Raw genomic sequence first — 14,474 nt, forward strand, 5'->3', positions numbered from 1 at the left:
TTGTTTCTGTTGTCTGTACTTTCCTTCTATATTGTGTGTCAGTGTCTAACAATATTTGCCAAGCTTCTCTTATTTGAAAACCAGAAAGGAAGTATGGGCATATATTTGTAATTTTTTAAGTCTATTGCCATACTGTAGAATGCAGAGCAAAATTAGATAATGTTATAATAACGTATCTACAGTAATAAGCAGTAATAACAGTAATGAAGAGAAATGAGGAAAGAGAACTCGCTATTCTTGGGTAGAATTCCTGGAAATACTTTTAAAAGATGCCTTACATTTGTTTGCTATCCTCACTAATTGCTTAAGAATTCCTTAGGATATTGAGACGTATATCAGATAGACATGTTTATTTGGGGTTTCCAGGTATGACTTTTTTTCAATGTATGTTCTTCATTAACATTTTTAAGTACTTTCTGATCAGCTCTTCAGATGTTTCCAGTTGTTCCTTCTCCTAGCATTTTTACATGCCAATATTTTATTAATTTCTCAGAATTATGTTTTTGGTAGTCTGTTACTCATATGCTGCCATGGCGTCTGTGTTCATTTCTTGGTTTGAAGTCTAGTACTTTCTGATCAGAGGCACCAGGCATCATTATATCCTGACATTCTGAATTCCACCCTCTTACTTGAGTTCTGTTCTGTTGGCTTATCTGCTGAAATCTCTCTTCTCCAGATAATGACATTGCTGACAAAATTGAGTCTTGAAGATGTTTTTAAAATATTCGTCTAAGGAATTAAAGACATACTGTAAAGGTAGTAATATAAATGAAGTAGACTTTACTGCTGGCTCTCTCATTATTTGCATGTAGCCAATAAAGGCAAGATTTTTCCAAAAGGAGATTGAAAATGATAGGCAACCTGACAACTGAGTTGGCATTCAAAAGTGCTTAGTGCTAAGCAACTGCTCTTGGCTTATGTGGTTTGGTATTATCCTCTGCTGTTTGTTCTGTATTACAGATAATTTTTCTTAAACCGAACAATTCCTTTGATTCTCATCTTAAGGTCTCAGAAAGGTAGATAATTTTGAGAGATGGTGCAGACAAGGCAATAAGTATAAAAATAGGAATAATATTCCTGGGTTTTGAAACCACTGCAGATGGTTTAAACCAATCTCAAAACTCATGCTGTTCATCTCTGTTGCCAGCCAGAGACTTATGACAATAGTTCAGATTTCTGCAGTGGTATAAACATTGTAAACTCTCTTTGCCTTAGGCAAATACTGACTGTTATGTAGATTTTATGTGGGGGTTTTAGTATAATTTTGACCACCACATTTTCTGTGGCAAGATCACAGGTATTCAAGTATTGCCATTCATGAGCATCTCCCGTGACTGTCTCTCAAAAATCATTCAAGAAAATCTTAATCACTTCCATTCCTGCATTTTCGGTGTTGCCTCATATATCTACCTAAAGATTTCTGACATCTTGCCTGCTATATAGTACAGAGAAACAAATTTTTTTTCTTTTTCATGGTTGTTTTCTTATTTTCTTTTTAGTGACACAGAAACACATATTATTGTAGGAGACTGGTGAAAACACTGATTTTTTCATAACTCCAAGTTATTTGCTAGCCAAATAGTTTAGTACTTAATTTAATGATTTCTTTAAGTGAAGTAGCTAAGAAAGTTTTAAGCTATTGTTTGAGAATTTGTCAAAAATGCAAGCAGGTCATCATGCATATGTGTTTAGTATCTGCTTGACCCATGCCAAAATGGAAAGACAGGAGAGACTCACCCTGCAGATGCATTAAATCAGAGAGGTTAGATTATGTATCTGCAGCAACACACTGTGAATAACGAGCCTCAGCACAGGGCTGGTGCACCTGTCATTGCTGGAGGGCAAAGAGGCAAGTGGTTCCAAAGGGAACTGACCTTTTTCTTTCAGGCACTGAGTCAATCCCATATCCTAAGGCACACATTCTGCGTTAAAAATATTATAACTCTCCTGGCTTTAAGCTGAACAACAGACTCTGGTGAATGTCTATGGAAAAAAACCCCAAAATATGGTGCTTGTTTATTGCTTTTAATTAAGCCTTTATAGGAAATACATTCCGTAATTTTGAAAAGCATCAGTAAAGTTAAATTCTCCTCTCATAAAGATGAATTAAATATAAGTTTAAAATAAAATTTTGAAGTTGTTTGCCTGAATTAGCAGCTTACTAGATAGCAAAATATAAATGACAATGTTTATCATTAAATGCAATTCACAAAAAGCCTCCAACCTTTTAAATTCTGTAATACAGTGTATATCCACTGGCTGCTACCTCAGCTGAATTTCTATCCCTAAGATCTGATTTACAAATAGACAACTTTCTGTTAAATTATTCACATCTCATAATAATTGATGTAGGAGAGTTGATCTTATGCTGGAGCATATTTGATCATAAATTCAATGAAAACAGCCACCATCTTTGTGATGTTTGTCCAGCTAAATCCTTCAGTGAATAAAATAATAAAGATGCCAGCTGTGTTTGTTTTATGATCACTGCTGCAATAGGAGACTGAAAATACAAATGAATAAAGGACCTAATTTTTCATGTTGGATTTATAAACTCAGAATCCTACTGCGAAGAATTTAAATTGAAAAAATAAATTTTTTACTTCTCTCACGTTCTTATAGATGTATTGTTTGCTTTTTTTTGTCCCTACTTTTTGGGAACACAGAATAGTTTTAAAAGACTGATACCATTTGGATATTGGTGATCTAGATACTGGAATATCTGTGGTCTCTGGTAAGGAAATCTTGTGAAAGTAGGTTAAGTTTATGCTTTTCACTCCAACATCAATGCATGTTAAGAATGGACCATCACTTTTGCATTGCCTTCTTTGGTTAGATTTTATGGCAGTTTTAAAGTTCTTTTTATTACTACAAAATAGTGCCTCAAACTAATTTCACCACCCTGACATAAAAAAATCATGCCCTGCATCATTATTGGCCTTCCTTCAGCATTATAACTTTTGCAGAATACTGTTACATTCCTTTTATTTCTTTCATATTTGATCCTTACAGTGCCCTTGAGTCAAGCTTTATTCGGCAGCCATGAGGGCATGAATTTTCCTGAGATGTTGACAGATAGTGTTTGGTGAATATCATTTTTCTGTCAGCTACAGCCCACGTCTGTACTGCAAACTAAAGCAGAGCCAGGGACTATCTGCTGGCCCCGAGGCCATGTGGCAGACCTTGGCTACAGCTGTGCTAAGTAACACTTGGGCATGCATCTCCTGTGGGCTTTATGTGGTCCCCATGCAGCTGCAGGTGCAGTTATTATTTCAGGGTTGTTCAGCCTTAGGTTTTTAAATCAAAATTTCCAGAATAAAGTAAGACACATGTAGCAGACCATAGGAATTGTTTTCTAGTGTAATATATGGCATACCTTGCTTGTTGGAGCATAGAACCTGCTGCATTTTGGGAATGGTCCCTGGCATGAGTTGTTCCCTGGACTGTGTCCAGGAGTGAGTATGGAGCATGCTGCTGACATGGGCTAGATAATCCAGGGGCAGTGTGGACACTCAGTAGTGGAGCAAGCTTTTGTCCTAGCCCTGCTCAATTCAGCAATAAGGCTTCAGCTGAGAGATTCTTACTATTCCCTGTGCACACCTGAGCATATTCCTAGTGAAGCTCCCTACTCATACTGTTCCACTAGGAATCCTTGTCGCTTAGGCCTAAAGTTTTAGGAAAAGAAAAATAAGAAATATCTCCATCATGTGCATCAAGAATATATGTTTTACCTTTTTTCTTTCCAGCTTTTCCAAGATACTTTCTTGTCTTTCCAAACAATGTTGTCACTCTGATCTTGATTGTCATTATAGACTTCCCATGTCCTCTCCTTATCAACACCCTTCTTCAGATTGTGTAACAAGAAACCAGTAATTCAATTTATTTTTTTGTGTATTGTTCAATTCTCATCCCAACACTGGATGTTTTACTCTATCATTTTTGAGTCTCTCCTTATCCTTTCCAAAATCCTCCATAATTTTGCCTCTTCCTCTCTTTCTTCACAAAGCTCCTATTTCCTATTTTTATGTCAGTGATCCCTTTCTCATATTTAAGCCTTCTCATGTCCCCAAGATAGTTCAGGCAGACTCACAACTGCTGCTTTCCTTTCTGGGAATCAGATGGGCATATGCCTAGATTGTGAATTTATCAGTTGTTTGTGGTCCTTGACTCCAGGCTTCTTGTTCTCAGTTTGGAATCTGCTAGGATGTGTCAGCCTCAAATATCTACTTTTGCAAAAGCTTAATGTTCATTTAACACCCTAAAATGAGACCCAGGTGTTTATTTATCTGCCCATCCAATTCGATGACAGCACACATGACCAGAGCTCCATGCATTCCACAGTTCCATGTGTGCAATATCTTTTGAGAATCTACTTGCTTTTTTGGGTTGTTAGAAGTGACCTGAGCTCTGCTGGCAGTCAATTTTTAGTGATAGCTGGCTCTTTGGGAAATCTGACCTTTAGTGGTCACTATTATAGTTAAAAATTTTGATTTTAGTTCTTAAATCACCTATGCTGATTTATGCCTAAATAGCAGAAACTCCCTGCTTAGCTGTCTCTCTTTCATGATACTTTGACAGGATAGAATTTGCAAAAAAATAGTTCAGGGTTGAGTTCTTCCCTACTGCAAGCCAATTTCTGAGTGTCAGCACTACATCCTCACCCATATATAAGTACAGGCACTTAAGATCCATGTATTTCAGTAATTGGTAGCTAAAATAGATGGAGTTAGTGGCTTGACTCACCTCAAAGATGTTTATAGATAAAAAGAATAAACTCATATGTTAAATTCAAGCAAATTTTTAGAAAGACACTTCAATCCCTGTATGTGTGGATATGTAATGTTCCCCTTTAAAAAATAAAAACAGTGCAAAATAATGTTACATTTTCTCCAAATTGCATACTAGAGAGATCACTTCTCCTTTCATGGTGGTCCCTGCACAGGAAACCTAGGTTTTTTTCCCCTGTTCAAGTTCAAAGTCAGGTTCATACATTAATATGAGCATATTTGTCTCTTAACAAGTATTACTGCCTTTGGTGTCAGATGCTGGATTTTCAGTCTGACTGGTTCTCTCTACTCAAAGAGGACCTAAAGTTCACTTCAGAAAGTTTCTATCTCTGTTAATGTAAAGAGAAAGTGATGTGCTAAATTGGGAGAGTGGATCTGGAGAAGGAATGGCACTTTCTACACCACAGTGCTGACATGAATGTGGGGTCCTGCCCTGTGCTCTCTCGTGAAGTCACCTGAACCAAGGGCCTGAAGGTCAGGGAGCTGCATCTTGTTCTATGTGATGTAAGTCTGTCTAAATACAGACATAATAATACATAATTAAGTGTTCTTGACTGCATAGCTTGAATATATTGTCCATATGCTCTCATTATAACCATTTCAGTCTCTTCCTCTCAGTATTTATTAGTCCTGCATCATTTCTCTCTTGTATCTTAGCTTAGGAATACAGTTGCAAAAAGACCAGGATGCCTGCTTTTACATAATTGCTCAGTCTCATTGGGTTCAGCCAGGCAGCTCATCTGCATAAAGTTAAATACATGCATATGCCTGGGGTCTGTCTTCCTGAGCTTTCCAGGCTTGGGGCATTCTCTCTGCCTCCAAATCTCTATCCGCCTTTAATGAGCTGTATAAATAAATACAAAGTACTCCTGTTAGTTCCATAGCCACAAAAATATATTTTATTAGCTGAGAGGTATACAGTACTAGAAAAGATCAGCCCCATGCAATGTTTTAGGCAGCAACGGGAGGACAGGGCAAGTAGCTGTTTCCAAGTGGTTGATGGATCTGAGGCCCAGCAAGACAGATTTGTAGGTTAATTTTGATAAATGATCTTTGGCTTCACTGACTAAAGCAAGGTCACCCTTCTGAGGGCACTGCCTGCATGCTGCAACCTTGTAGCAAATTCTTGTGGAAGTACTGAGCAAACAAACCAGTTCTTATTTACATTAGAATGAAATTAAAACTTCTTAAACCCAAGATGATAAAATATCAGGCGAGAGGGTAGAGATTCATAGAGTAGTATCAATGTTTATTTACTAGCACTTAGTTCTGTCTTTACTTTGTTTGTTTTCTAAAGGTAATAGGTCCAGAAAGACAGCTGGATAAGGGAAAATAAGGAAGACTTTGTTTACTTCCCTAATGGGTGCACCCACTTGAGAAATTTGAAATTCCGAGTTTGGTGGTGTGTTTTTGTTGTTGTTGTTGTTTGGGGGTTTTTTTGTTTTGTTTTGTTTTGTTTTGTTTTTTGTGGTTTTTTTTGTTTGTTTGTTTGTTTTTGTTTTTGGTTTGGTTTGGTTTGGTTTTTTTGTTTTGTTTTGGTTTTTTTTTGTTTTTTTTTTGTTTTTTTGTTTTTTGTTTTTTGTCAGAATATCTTTTGCATGGATTTATTTGGAGAGAAGCAATTCAGGTTGTCAAGGGTGGGGTGAGGAAAAACACGGAGGTTTGACTGCATTGTGTGCCAAAGGTTTATTTCAGCTATTTCTGTGTTGGAAGGTGGGGGGTTATTCCCTCCTTTTTTTTTTTTTTTTTTTTTTTTTTTTCTTTTCTTATGTCCAGCCAGTGAGAAAATAAATATGTGAAGAAAGAATACTATGGAATGTTAACTCCACTGCTCTATTTTCTTTCTTTTATCATGCCCCAAGATTCACTGAAGTTGATATAAATTCACCATGCCTTATTTTAAAAAGCATAACAGAAAGGCATTCTTCCTTTAAGAGTCAGACTGTAAAAGGTGATTTTCTTTCACTCAGTTTGGTTTAAGCCTGTAAAAAGCATTAAGTGAAAAATCTGATATATTTGTTAGGGCATTTATTGCATTACTAACTTATATTTTCAGTTCTCAGTGAAAGGTTTATAGAGAACATAAACCTTGAAGAGTTTTGATCAGGATTAAAGTTATATTTTCTCCATTTTCTGGTGAAATAATAGCTCATAAAATGATTGGGGTGTTAGCAATTATTTTTAGCTCTGTTTATTTTCCAAGGTTATTTTGTTCAACTTGCTGAGGTGCACAAAGACAGCCCTTAAAAAACATTCACCTTGATCAGAAGATTCACGCCCTTTAAAGAATTTCAGAATAATCAAAACTTTTGACTAGATGTCACCACTGTGTTGTTTTTCTTCATTAATTGCACTTACAGCAAACAAAGATCTTCCAGTAAACTATAAATCTGGCATATTCACTAGTGGTCTGTTGTGGTGTAAGTAATGTACTATGTCTTCCATAATTAGTATCTTTAATACTGGGCTAATTGGGATGCTGAAAGAATAAAATAGCTGATTGGTGGTGGCATGTAAATTCGAGAAGAAGTAATTGCTAAATTCTTTCTGAGACAAAATAGTAAGGCATGTTCTAATTAAAATTTCTAATTAAAATTAATTTCTAATTAAAATTAAAATTTTTCTGGGAAATAACCCGTATCTAAGAGAAACTGCTGAAAACTGAGTGAAATAATGTCAATTACTTATGGTAGTTTTCTTTTAGTTTCATGACTTAGTTCTGGTTTTAGACAGTAGCAAACACTGTACCCAGCAGTCATGCTGCCTAGACTATCACAATCTCAGAATTCTTAGGAATTAAGGAAGTTATATGATCAAGTCACAGAACACCACATTTCAATAGCTTAGAGTATGTTATCACTGCACATACATTCATTGTATGTTTGCTGTTTAAATAAACTTCTCTTCAATTTAGTGTCTACCATATAGACTCCACACTCCTTGCTTCATTAGATGCTCCAACATATTTGCCAGTTATTCTGGCAAAAAGATGTCAAGCATCAAATCTAAACCTTACACTGCGTCAGAATTGGAAGAAACAAGTAGAAAAAATATCTGCAATTTTGTCAATGAACAGGATAAGCAGTCTTCCTGCCCAAAGCTCTCAATAGTTGGTGCTGGCTTTCTTTAGAAATTTTCATAGCTCAGCATATTTCTTCTGAGGCATCAGAGCAAGAACTAACCTGGGTAGCTCTGAAAAAATTCAGGATACTTTTAGGTCTGTTGTATATTGACTGGTTCTCCTTAAGCTTAGGCTTTAAACATCAAATCAACCAAATTCAGTTTTTAAAAGTGCTGTGTTCTGTCATGGTGGTAATGTTCTGCTTCCTCTATGAAGCAGACCTTCCAAGCTGGAAATCACAAGCATCATTGTGTTGAAGAAATACAGTAATACATCTGAAACAGACACTAAAACACATCAAATCTAGTGAAAAATAGTCAGGGAGAAATAGACTCATATCTAAGCTTTGGTCTTGAGTTGCATTCGGTGATGACACATACAAATGATCAGGTTGTAATTCAGCATAATGGCTATTGTCAAAAGTGAATTGCCTTGAGAGGTTGGATCACTTCATTGTCTAGCGTAGATGTGACCAAACTGAGTCTCTGAAGCCTAATGTGATTCATGAGCAGTTTAAGCATCTTAATTCCCTGTTCTGAGAAGTTCAGGAGCTGCAACTGTAATTTTTGCTTACCTACTGGCTCAGTAGATTCTTTTAAAAATTTACCAAGTATATGCCATTATATACCTAGGGCTAAATCTATATTAATTAAATAGAAAACCTAGTTGTCTCTATTGTTAGAACCTTCATTTGTTACGTTCACCTTTTTTCATGAAATGCTATTCATCTTGGCTGCTTTCCCAGTCACGGCATCTGTGCAACTGTCAAGTGAGAGCTAGTTCAGATGGGCCAGGGTTATCATTACCTTCCTGGAATGCACTGAATGAACCTCCACAGCTTTCCAAATGGGGCTCTGAGCTCTGCTACGTCAACATTAACAGCAGTGCCAAGGAATCAAACACTGACACTGTTATTTTTATCTCTGTTCCATATCAGTGAATACTTATCATTGGTTGTCATGGCTTTTATTGTGATAATAAGTATTTTGACCACCTTTTCAGTACTTCAGTGGATAAGACATCTGATGCTGTAATAAAGTAATATAATTAAAGGTGATCAACTAATTTTTAAATTTCCAAAGAGATTGTTTTGTGCACCACTGTGGAAATCATGATGGTCTGAAGACAGTGGCATGCAGTGTTGTGCAGGAGCACAGAGCACAGAGCAAGGACAGACACTGGGAGCAGTTGTCCATTTTATAGCCAGTGCAGGCTTTGTCCCAGCCTAGCTCATCCAAGAGCAGTATGTTGTGCTAATGTGGCAATCCTGCTTCTATTCAGGTGCTGAGCTAGAAGAGTACAATTAAAGTGGTGGCCTAGGGAGCCTAGAGACTGGATTTTCCCACCCTGCATGTGTAGAGAGCTTTTTGAATCTATACTGTTGCCAGCATCTCAATTTGGGAAGAGCAAGAAGGGCGGGCATCAGGTGTTTGGAGACATGTCTTTTCTAAGGAATGTGCGAAACCCAGGACTGCTTTTGGCAGCCCCATGTAGGTGTGAGGTACAGTCCCAACACTGACATGTCACATTGGCTCTGTTTGATTGTATTATTTACTCTGTAGTTTGGCTTGAAGTACCTCTATATTGTGCTGCAGAGCAAATTCTGTATTTCGTGATTGATCAGCAACAAGTAAAACACTGCTTCAGTGAGCCTTCAAATGTTTTTGTCTTTCTTTGTTCATCAGTTTTAGTCCTCAGTACCCTTTGTGTAGAACACTGAAAAAATGGTAACATCTTTGCTCTGTTAGATTCTTATCTTGAGATACTCCTTTATGCCTTCATCTGTATCAAAAGCTAAAAGCTTCGCATCAAAACTTGTGTTCACTCGTTGTGGTGGTTTCTTGATGGCTAAATAAACTCTACAAAAGCTCCATTGAGGCACACCAGGCACATTAGGGAAGCGGCTCCTGCACGCTGAAGCTGGCACGTCAGGTCTTTGAAGACAGTGGGTGTTCTCTGCATGGTGGTAACAACAGAAAAGGCTGCTGGAGTTTGTGAAGAGGAAATGCTACTCAGGTAGGCCCTGCTCTGATCCACGTTTCACATAGCTGTTGCTACTAGCATCGTGTGTATATTCAGAGGCACACATGGGCATTTCTGTATCAGCTTGGTTAGAAGACAATGCATTTGCAAAGAAAATACTAACCACAATGTGTGGTGTTGTACAGTTTTGTACAGAACTCAGGAGAGGCTGAAGCCTGGGATGAGGGGAAAAGGCTGCTGTCCTCAAGAGACTTTGGTGAAAATGGGGCACACAACCATTGTGGCAGGGGACTGGGAGGTGAGGTAGCACAAGGTCTGTACAGGAGCCCTGTTGTTGAGGGACCAGAGCATCCTCTGTGAAATGAGCTGTGAGAGTTGCCACTGGTCTGCCTGATTGACAGCAATTCGTTAGTTCTCTTCATACCATTAAACTTTAAGCTCTGCTAAACGGTGTGATTGTTCAAGTTAACTGCGGTTTTGTCCTTCAGCACTTCAGGTTACAGGAGCTTGCTTAGAATAAAGAAACAGCTGAAATTTCCAAAGGGAATTAGGTGCCTCACTCCTCTAGGCCATGCTATAAATGCCAGTTGAGAAATGAATTAATGATACATTTCAAGAATTGTATCTTCACATGGAAAATGTGCACAGTAAATGAGTTTTGCTTTGGGAAGTATTTACCTCATGCTGCTAGGAGCATATAGACAGCATATTATCTCCATTTGTTTTAATGCCCATTTGTCTTAATTATTAATGTGAATTTGAACTGCCTTCTTCATTGCATTTAAAAGCAAATCACCCCAAGTTCAGAAGTTCACTGCACATGCCCCAAACTTTTTTTTCTTAGGAGCTTAAACCAAACTTCAGTGATCTTAGTCGTGTTCTGCTTGACCAAATACTGACCTTCCTCTGCAGTAGAAAGACATTAAGCCTGTTTTCTGAAATTAAATCAAATTCATGTAATCCAATGAGATTTACAACTGCTCAAGTCTAGTCAGATTCATATATGTTTCAAGTGAGACAGGTTCATATGGTGTTTGTTTTTCTTGAGCTAAGGCTGTGCAGAGCATTTGGAATTAAATTGAAAATCAATGTGTTTCACAAACATCATCAGAGTAGGTGCGTGAATACATTCCCAGTATTTCTCAAAACAGTATCTACATATTATTTAATGCTCATTGCCAAAGGTTTCTCTGTATTCTGCTGTACACCACATTTTCTGGAAGTATGTATGCTGTCATGGCTAGTAACTATTCCTCAGTGATTAGTGTGACAGTAAGTGAAGCGTGAATATTGAGACTTGACATATCATGCATGCCAAGTTCCTATATGGCCCAACTGCTGTGAGACAAAACATGCTATTATGTTTTAGACACAAAGCCATATTGTATGAAATTCCATCCTGTCTCGTACTGAAAGAGGTGTATTTAAAAATGAAATCTTTTTTTTTCTTCAGTTCCTTTTGTTAACTTCTGTATTAGGCATTTAACTACTGAACCCCATCAGAAAATTTAGCCTTTATCTCTATTGAGCAATCAGGTTTCAAACTTAAATCAGACAAATTGTTAATGTTTTAAGGAGAATATTTTAAAGAGAATACTGGTGAGAAAAAAAAAAAAAAAAAAGAGAGAAACAAAGCAATCATTCCAATGTTCTGACCATGGAGGTTGTGCACTAAATAGGGTTTTCCAAACAATTCTGACATAGCAGATGAAATTTTAATACATGATTAAAACAGTACATTTTTCATAAGCAAAGAATAGCTTGTCTTTAAACAAAGCAGCAAAGTCAGTCATGCATTCCACTAAGGCATCAGTTTTTAATACTGACAACCTTAGGAGCCCACATGCATGTGCTTTTTGTAGTGCCCACTGATTTTCAGAAGTGACTTTTTTAGAAGATGTGAGTTTTAGAGAACTTTTTCATTACTGTGCAAAGCTCCATAAACAAAACTAGAATTTTAATGTAGAACTTTAAAGATACAGCTGAGCTAAGGGAAAGTGGTGATTTGATCCGTGAGTTACTCAGGCGATCTTTGGCCTTTATTACACAAGAGGTGACACTTGATCTCTTCTGAGTTTGAAATGTATAAATGCTTGGAAACATAACGCTAATAATGTAGCAACTGGAATCTTCAAAGCACTGACAAACAACTAAGATCAACCCCACACCCCCAGCACTACTTGGAATTTGATCAGGGCAGATAGATCTAATAATTATAGCAAATTGAACAATTTTTGCAGAATGTGCCATGAATTTAGTCTTCTTTTTATTTATTAATTATAAAACTGGTTCTAATTATGACTGATTAAAATTATTTAATTAGTTGATATTATTATTTTGCAGCCCTAGATATTTTAGTAGGATTTATATTAAATTAATGTATAATCTTCTGATTATTTGATGTTTATCTTTGGTTTCTCAAGTGATTTCAGTAAACATGTATCTTTCTTGTGTCTAAACTGGGAAGGTGACTAGCCTATAATGTTTCTATTCAAAACACTTTCAATTTATATTTGTTTTTCTGAATTTCTTGCAAAAAGATCTTAGCAGTATGCCAGGTACACTGGCGACCATTAATGCAGTCAAAATGTCAGCATCACTCTGTCTGAGGAACTACAGATGTCATCCATAATTCATCTGCAAGTCAGAATTTGTTGAGATTTGATTATGTTATTTTGCTTTGCTTTGCCTTACCCAACTAACATCTCCACTATATGGATGGATCAGCTAAGGAATGGTGTAATTCATATTTTGGAGGGTAATATTTCACTACTTAAGTTACTGCATTTTTCTGAATTAAGAGTAGCCCTCATTCAAGACAAAGCAGGTTTATTATAGTTCCTAAAAAGCTTGCAAGTACCTCTGTGGGGAAAAATTATATTGGTGAAATGGTTTGACAGAACCTCTGAATGATTAATTGGTGCAGGGGCAATTAGTACTTAGGCCTCACAGACTCAATATAATCACCATTCCATGGAAATTTTGGGTCTGTAGAAGAATTAATACCAATTCTCCTTGAATATTTATTTACCCCTCCTTTTCCTTTTGTTTTTTGTTAATAATAACCTTTTGTCTTCGCATTTTACTGTGTTCTGTAATGAAATTATCTGTAATTGTCACAAAAGTTTACTGAGCATTTACAACAATCTGGTAGTTTAAATAGTCCGGAATTATTCTAATATATGGTGTCATTTATAAGCAATGAGTCTTTCAAGGTGTTTCTCTTTTGTCACAAACTGAAAATGAAAACAGAAAAAATGTGCCCATCAGAAACACTGAAGTTCAGCATCTGTTTAATCTGAAATAGCAATTCCGAAATCTAATCCTGAGAATTCAATAAGATTATGAGTGATGAGATACAGTCTTAAAGTGGTCAGCACTCCTAAGCAATTAATTTGTGGGTACTTTCTGGACATAAATCCTGCCAGTTCTCAAGAACAGATCAGATAGGCACAGTATTCAAATTTACATCTAGCATACAGTTGCTAGACATTAAAAAGGCAGCCAGTGGCATGTTTTTGAATGATTGTAGATACTAGCCTATCATACATATGCCAGTACATAGTTTAGGATAGATGCTTTTGACTTTAAATTAATTTTAATTTAAAATTATTGTCTAAATTTTTATTCATTTTTCACACTGACTGTGGTATGGACATAGACAAAAAGTGTGTCTATGACATTTTTAACTTAAATTTGTCACTGTAGTAACCTTTTTAATTTATTTATTTAGTGTTTTCAGTGTTGTCTGTTCTTTGTTGAAGAGACAGTTTTCACCTGTGCCTATACCGATTCATCTAAATCATGCCATGTCAGTCCAATAAAAGAGTAATGCTGTTTAATCCATCTTCTTGACTTTTTTCTGGAAACTCAGTTTGAGTTGAAAAAAAATTAATACTTGCATGAAACATGCTGTAGGTTTATTGATTTTAGATGACAACATAATATTTTTCAAATGCTGAGTTATTTTGGACTGCAGTGTACTATCTACTGGTTTTGGGAAACCACTGCATTGAAAAAACCTTTTACAGACTTTGGCATTTACCCAATGAGAGGTCTGATTGAATTTATGAAGTTTCCTAGTAATAATAGCAGCATGGTGTCAACAAGATTCAGCATGGGGTTTTTTGACTGCATATTACAAAAAGCTTGGTGGCTTTGGAAATTTAGAAGGCAGCTATAGCTTACTAGACCCAGGCTACATCTTGCTGATTACCATTTTACTGTCTCCACTTCAAGTCTATTACTTTTAGATTATATTTTCTTGCAATATTCCCAAGGATTTAGCTCCCAGTGAAACAGTAAGTTTTCTCAGTTTCTGTAGGAAGCTTAGAAAAGATAACTCACTTAAATTTAATGTTTGCAGTTCATTAACACTTAATGAAGAGTCAATTCCCTGCCATGTGAATATATGAACAAGTAAGAAGTCAGTACTTCCTGAAAGACAGGTGTCTTTTTGAGACATGATGAATGTGTTGCATGTTAAGCATCACTGGATTTTAAAATTTGGTATTTCTCAAAGTTGTTTGAGTGTTGTTGTTGTTGTAAGCTTGGATTTCATGTGTTTAGATGGTAATAAGCAT

The 14,474-nt window shown here is 36.4% G+C and overlaps 1 protein-coding gene across 2 annotated transcripts in view; it reads left to right on the forward strand.

Annotated features, from left to right (window-relative positions):
- The window catches only part of CDK14 (cyclin dependent kinase 14), a 338,755-nt gene that overhangs the window by 225,160 nt on the left and 99,121 nt on the right, over positions 1-14,474 (forward strand). The gene's annotated exons all lie outside the window — the stretch shown is intronic.

The sequence above is a fragment of the Zosterops lateralis genome (assembly GCF_965231275.1).
Source record: "Zosterops lateralis genome assembly, chromosome: 1".
NCBI classification, from domain to species: Eukaryota; Metazoa; Chordata; class Aves; order Passeriformes; family Zosteropidae; genus Zosterops; species Zosterops lateralis.